Consider the following 8190-nt stretch of genomic DNA (forward strand, 5'->3'; position numbering starts at 1 on the left):
TGAGATTCGAACGAGCCAGTGACCTTGTGGTCACACTGGTTCCATACCATGTCAAAATTATCTCAACCAAAAGTTTAAACTAATAGTCGTAATCTAAAATCGACTTTATACTCTAAAACCGACAACATCTTACTATCATCCTATTAAATTTACCATAAAAAATTATTCAAAACATTAGATTCAGTCAATAACACCCGGAGAAAAACTACCGGAACCATGGGCGGATCCAGCCCATTAGCTATATGGGCGGGAACCCAACCTACTTTGTGAGGAAAAAAACAAGATAATAAAGAACAGTTGTAACTAAATGACATAACTCTATCATTGACATAGTGGTAGTATATATGATGAATATGTTAGAGTCGGCTGGGGTTCGAACTCCATAAAAGAAGAATATTATTTTAAACTATTTTTATTGTTGCATCTCTTCTTATTTTCCTTGGATTTTATACATTTATAAACCCATGATTTTATACATTTCAGTTTTAACACCCGTAAATTTAGTCTTGTTTGTTTCATTTTTAGTTATGAGATTTAAATTTTAATTCTTAAGTTTTATCGGTATTTACCTAATTCGTTAGTTAAATTTTGTTTTAACTCGATTTTAGTCCAATTTCTTTTCAAAACGACTTAAATGACACATTTTATAACCAAAATGGAAGACCAAATTTGGCCCCATTTTCTTTTGGACCATGTGTTTTTTTATTTAATGTGATTTATTCTTTTATTCTATTATTTTTAAAAAAAAATCCTTACGATAATTGGTTTTATCCAATTTTAATTATTTTACAACATAAAAATGAATATATATTTTTGGTTGGTAACAAACTTGAGTTTGATCAGTTTTTAAGAATATTTTTATGTTTATTATACTTATTCTTACTCCTTAAACGCTTCTCATTTAAGTCCAAAATCATTAGGTTATTTATTATTCACCAAATAGGAAAAACAACTTTTAATACTCCTTGTATGTGCTGTTGGATATCATCTAGCAACACCATCAATTCTTCATCAATATTCATTAATTCTTGATCTAATTTCTCTCATTAATCATCTAATTCTAAGGGTAATTTAATTACTCTTATTAATCTTATGTGAGTTTGTTTTAAATTAATTATCATATGGTTTATTCATATGATCTATATGTTTTTGTAGGGTTCAAGAGGATCTATTTGAAGACTAATATCATATTGATTCAGATCCGGAATAAGATAACTTCGAAGTTACTCGATATTACACGATTTAAATTGTTGTAGTTGCATGTACTAGGAATTTTTATGAGGATTTATATTAATACTCGTATATACTTTTTGAAATTATAATAACCTGGTTCTATGAAGTTTACATATGATTTTTGACTATGCTAAATTTTATTTTGTCAATTGAGAATTTATTTAGTTGATATATTGATTTTTATGTTTTAATCGATTGTTTTGATATTAGGGTTTTAATAATTCTTTTTTATATTTTAAACTTGTGTAAATTATTTTTCTGAAATTAATGGTTGATTTTAAGATACCATGAATTTTTGTGGTAATTGTTTGAGTTATAGTATTTATTTCGGATTTTATAGTGTTAATACGGTTTTTGCGATTACAGCGATACTGAACTGTTTTAATTAGATTTAAAATACTAAATCATAATATTAATTCTCGAAATTTTAATATGTGGCCGAGACACTGTATATTGAAGTGTGTATAAAATTTTAGGTCTTGAAACCTTAATTTCGATTTTATAATAATTTTATAAGTTTTGGTGAAAACCGTTGTAAAATCTGTAAAATCTGTCAGTCTGATTGTAAAATTTATTTCGTTTGTTTAAATTGCTCAAACCCAAAAATTTAAAAAAGAGACTCCTATTTATTTTAACTCAAGAATATCTCTATCAAATTTAATAATTTTCCAATTTACGGTTTGTTCAGAATAAATTATTTATGAACAGTTCGCCTGTAAACTGTGAATCTGTCATCAGTCAAAAGAATAATTTGTAAACTGAATTTTCCTTATGATCTAATGGCTAATAATTTTTCCTACATATACTTTGGAATGACTATTTATATTTAGAATTTTACTTTGCCTTAAAATGTTTTCTTAAAGTTATTTTATGAATTGAAACATTATTGGTGTCGATTTATGACAGCTTTTAGAAATGAATTTTTAGATCCCTGTTGCTTTCGTTTTATGAAATTTATTATAAAATGAAAGTTGTAGCTAAGAGCTACTGGAAACCAAAAAAATTGGCCTTGCATTATTTCGATTTTTCTGTATTTAATTATGAATTTTACAGTACTATTGTCCTGTTTTTAAAATCTGATTTTAAGTGTTTGTCTCGTTAAGGCCCAATAATATATATCTTACTAAATTACATTAAATCTTTGGCTTATTGTAATACCCGCCCTTTTAGAGACCCTTTGACCAACGTTGACTGACCTTGGGAGCGGGAATAGTCTTAGAAGTGAGTGCCAAAACCATCTTGGGTTGCGTGTTACGAGTGGTACTCGATAGAGTAGAGGCTACTCGATCGAGTAGCTAGGTTACTCGATCGGGTAGGGGGCCACTCGATCGAGTATGTTGGGTACTCGATCGAGTACCGAGTTTTCAGCGAGGGTTTTATATCGCGTTTTGTTAAATCTGCAAATCACTTCCGCCATTTTCCTCCTATCCTTCAGTCGCCTCTTTCCTTTCCCTTCACCTCAAAACCTCCATGGAAGCCTTTTGAAGTTCCTTGTGCCTTAGGAGAGCGTCACTTGAGTCGGGTAGCGGTCTTTTGCCGAGTTTCTCCTCATAGGTATGTCATAACCATCATCCGTGTCCTTGTTCTTTATAGTTAGGGTTGCTTGTTGGTAATAGATAATTGTATTGTGGTTATAGGCTTTGCCTGGTCGCTGGACATGTCGTTTGTCGGCATGGATTGGTTGCAGTTGCTTAAAGGTAGGTTCGCCTACTCAGTTTCTGTAGATGGTCTAGTGTGTCGGTCGTTGTGGTTGTATTGTGATTGATTAGTATCGTGATTGTATTGTGACGGTTGTGATTGTGATTGTGGTTGTTGTCTCTGGTTCTCGAGATGCGTTCTCGGCTGAGTCGGGTCACTTGCGGGAGTGGCTTCACGCCCTAGTTTCGCCCTTCGTGGAACCCGCCACGGAAGGGGATGTGCAAATTAATGGACAGGGTTATCGCTTGATATGATGAGCAGGGCTTAGGTGGGAACGGCTGCGGTCCCCCACTGGCAGGGTTGGTCCAGTGGACAGTCAGTGACGGAGGTTGGTTGGATTATTGTGATTGTGTATGAGATTGTTAGCGTTGTATTGTGTTGATAATTGTAGTTGCTGTTATCGTGTCTTATCTCAGTACTGACCTTGTGTGGTTGTTTGTTTGTTATGTGTCTGCCGTGATCCCTTATGGTGAGCAGTCGGTCTTAGCAGGTGTTGATGTTGTTGATAGCTGGAGTCCGGGCAGGGATGAGTCTTCACGAGATATGATGGTCATAGCGAGTAGTCTTTGAGTTGTACCCTTTATATCGTTTGTTGGTTTAAATCACTTGTAATATAACATAATAGTTCTCTTATCGACGTTTGATAATTACTATCCTCGGGCAACCGAGATGGTAACGCCCTTATATGCTAAGGAAGGCCTAGTTAAGGCTCCTCTGAATATGGGGGTGTTACACTTATTCTAAGCTTTAGTACAGTAACTTTAATAATTCGTAAGCTTGAATTTATTTTATACTTTTGAAAGTGAATTCTAAGCTTCCTGTTTTGAAGATATAAAAGTGTAGTTCACTTACGAACCTCTGAAATAATATACTATGAATAATATACTACTTTTGAGGATATTTTTAAGTTTGGAATAATTAAAGTAAGGGCAAAGAATAATGAACTAAGCCATACAGGTTCTTATATACAGCTATATGATTGGGTATCCTGCGGGTGGTATAGATTGTCGTAGCACTACTACAAATCCAGGCAACTACAACGCCCCTTTAACAACGATTATTCACGAAAATCACAATAGACGTTGTAGAATGTATGGCGCGAATTTTACTAAAATAAATTACAACGGGTATGGTTATAAAACCCGTTGTTATTAGTTTTAACAACGGGTCACACATGCACAACCGTTGTTAATAATTTGGCGCAAAATTGGCGCAAAGTTAGTGAAAAGTAATCACAACGGTTATTTTTGAAACCCGTTGTTAAAACTTATTTAACAACGGGTGTTTTTTACAACCGTTGTTAAAACATATTTCACAACGGTTGTTGTTTAATAACCGTTGTCAATACCTTCCATACTATAAACCACACAAACAAAAGTCTGCTGCAGCCACAAAACACAACCCTTATTAATACACAAACACAAACACAGCAGACAAACAAACACAAAACACATACACACTCTCTTTCTCTCTTTCTCTCTTTCTCATCGTCGCTTTATCTTCTCGCCGTCACTGTGATTTCATCGTCTATTACGTTCTGTATTTATCAGGTAAATCTCGCCGTCACTGTTAGTTTCATCGTCATTATTTTCTTTTTCTATTTATTTCTTTTGCATGTATGTGTTTGTATCGACCATTATGTTATTTGTTTAAGTATTGTTCGCATAATTAGTTAGTAAAACAATGAAGAAGCAAGATGAAGAAGTAAGATAAACATAATTAATATATATATATATATATATATATATATATATATATATATATATATATATATATATATTAATTTATAAATACATAAATTAAAAAAAAATTACATATGTAAAAATGCAATTCTTATATTTTCATAGAGGATCTTATTCTGCTCTATCGTATCCGTCCTCTCCTCCTTGGCTATTTGGAGGTTCCGTTCAGCAGCTTGCTATATCGTCATATAGCTCCAACTCTGCTTTGCTCCGTCAAGCCATCTTCTTTGGCGTGCTTGATGCGGATCGAGCATCCGCAAGGTAGCTCCTGAAACTTTCCTCAATATGGAGGAACCGGCGGATGAAGTTGTTGTTGTTCTCGATCATGGTAAGAGTCTTAAGGATGAAATCATTCATTTTGTTGGAGTTTTTTGAGTTTGTTTTGAAAGATTAAGTAGAGTTTGTTTTAGCAGTTAGGGTTTGGAGATGAATATATTGAGATAATGGAAATGTTAGTTGAGATATGCAATGTATTTATACTAAGCAATGTGTGGGTTGAGTTGCTTTTTAATTAATATATATGTTAGGAAGTTGTGCCATAATCATCATCATATCTCTCAATAATGCTGCTTCAAATCTTATTACTAACCCTTCTCATTCCATATTATCCGTTCATATGTACAGTGATGTCAGTAATAATGCATGCATCGGAATTCTAACAGGCCGTAATTATGCATGCATCTAGTAATATTTAATTTATTTATTTTTTTATTTTTTAAGAACAAACAACAACGGTTATTTTAAAACAACCCGTTGTCTTTAGTTATAACAACGGTTTTGTATATTAAAACCCGTTGTTATAACTTTCCCCCCAAAATTGAGTCACACTTTCCACAACGGGTTTTTATACATAAAACCGTTGTTAATAGTTTTAACAACGGTTTCCTTAAGAAAACTAACCGTTGTTAAAACCTTCTACAACGGACGCTTTAACAACGTCCGCTTTTTTATATAACAACGGTTTTTGACCGTTGTTATATCCTGTATCTGTAGTAGTGTAGAGTCATGTACATGTACTTAAACTAGGACTTTGCACTGCGTGGTAAGTCGTGTCCTATTATAGCTTGTTGTCTAGTGAGTGAACCTGGAGTTGGTCACCTTTGCGTGACACTGGGTTTCCGAAACTAGTGTAAGATGTTGCGGTGTCAAGGAGTATAGCTAAAGTGAAAATCTAGCCTGAACTATATTATTGCCATTCTGTCATATTTGAGTAATTTTGCTTTTAAGCACGCGGCACATTTATCTTAAGCGTGAGTTTGGTAATTTATTTTTCGTTACATATGTTTTTGGTATTTCAATCTGTTTTTGATATATTATTGCTGCTGTAACGTTTACATCATGTGATATGGCTGGTAGGACGTCGAGTTACTCCCCACTGATTGTGGCTGTTATGTTTATAGCATGACAGGTGTTAGTTTTGCTAAGGATTTTTGTGTGAGCTAGCGAGTAGGTTGCAGATCCTACTCTGTTTTTCTGCTTTCTTTTATGGTTTTAGTCTTAAAGACTTTTGGTAGTTTTTTTTATTTTTGCTCTTTTTATAAAAGTGGCATTTGTTTAGACTTAACCATTTAATTTTATCCTTGAGAATTTTATACATTCTCAATTTATAACAGTTATAACTTTTATCTCTGTGTATTTAATCCCATTCGACAGTGCTTCTGCCACTGTTTTGCACTAGATTTTATAGGGGATTACATCGGTGTACTTTTATTGTATGACATGAGTTGTTTTTTACTTTCCATTCTTTATGAAACTTTTATCATCCAAAAGTTTCATCAAGGCTTATAACTTTAATATTTTTTTCGGCAGAATAGTACTCCGTAAGAATAGTTATATAAGCTTTATTAGCACATAAATAATTAAGTAGTATAATGCCGATAACGATGTCTCAAAATCATAGTTTAAAATTCTCGACTCAAATATCACAAACATAAAGCATAAATAATATAATAATAAGAATTTTTGGGAAAGGTAAGTGTGTATATATATATATATATATATATATATATATATATATATATATATATATATATATATATAATCATCATAAAGAATTACATCTCTCCATATAGAAAGTACATTAAAAAAAAACAGATCAACCAAAAAGAACTAAGCTACAAAAATTACAAGTTTTGGAACCATACTTGATCTCTAGGGAGGAGAGGGGCATTGTTAAGAGCCAAAACTCTAGCTTTGATAACATGAAGAACTTGTAGCACAAGTACTTCAGGCCTCCTCACTACTGCATTCATCCTAGCTTCATTTCTAATTCTCCATAACCAATAAATAAGGGCCACATGACACGCGCCAATAAACCTCTTCTGCAGTTGAGTGAGTCTTCTTACAGAAGAAAACCAGTGAACAAGATCCTGCACTCTGAAGCAAATGTGCAGCCTGCAGTGAAGAAGTTTGAAACATTCTATTGCATAGGCACACTCATAAACCAGATGAGAGTGAGTCTCAGGTGCTTGGCAACAAGTAGGACAAAATGGATCAATAGAAAAACCCATCCTAATCAGTCTATCTCTTGTGGGCAGACGCTTATGCATATATTCCCAACAGATAAATGAAGACTTTGGCAAATTAAGATGATTCCAGCAGACATAACTCCAATCTACCTTAGGTTGCTGACCTCTAAGCCAATCATATCCAGCTTTAACCGAATACTCTTTAGAAGAATTTAACCAGTTGTTGCTAATATAGGCTTGCTTGAAAATAGACATAATGAGGACAATCTTCATCCAAGACCAACTACAATCAGAAGGAGCCATGTAGTCAGTCCAGGATGTACCTTTCATATAAGCATGATTCACCCACCGTACCCAAACATGATCCTTTTTGTTAGAAAGCCACCAAACATATTTGCCCAACAATGCCTTATTCCAATTTTTTGCATCTTTAACACCAAGCCCCTTTCTTCCTTAGGCATGCAACAAGTATCCCAATTAATGTTGGGAGGATTCTTATAATCAGATGAAGCACCCCATAAGAAATTTCTGCAAATAGAATTAATTCTATTCATGATGCCACTAGGGATCAAAAAAATAGTAGCCCAATATGAATGGAGAGAGGTGAAGACAGATTGTACCAAAACCAATCTACCAGCATAGGACATATGCTTTACTCCCCACCCCCTAATCCTAGTAACAATCCTATCAATGATCTCCATTCCCTCATTCTTTGTCAATTTTTTTGAAGAGATAGGGATACCCAAATACCTAAAAGGGAGAGTACCCCTATAAAACTCAGAAACTTGTAAAATTGCATCCACTGTATCAGTATTAACCCCATTGAAGTAGATCTCAGACTTATTCTTGTTCAAACATAACCCAGATGCAACAGAAAAGGTGGCAAAGGCTCTAAGCATCCACATAATAGAAGAATCAGTACCTTTACAGAATAAGAGCAAATCATCTGCAAAGAGGAGGTGATTCAAACGAGTAGGGCCACACAAAGGATGAAATCTGAAGTCCTCTTGTTGAGCAACAATGGCAAGAATCCTGGACAAATATTCCAT

The sequence above is a fragment of the Silene latifolia genome, chromosome 1 (genome assembly GCF_048544455.1).
Source record: "Silene latifolia isolate original U9 population chromosome 1, ASM4854445v1, whole genome shotgun sequence".
Taxonomy (NCBI): domain Eukaryota; kingdom Viridiplantae; phylum Streptophyta; class Magnoliopsida; order Caryophyllales; family Caryophyllaceae; genus Silene; species Silene latifolia.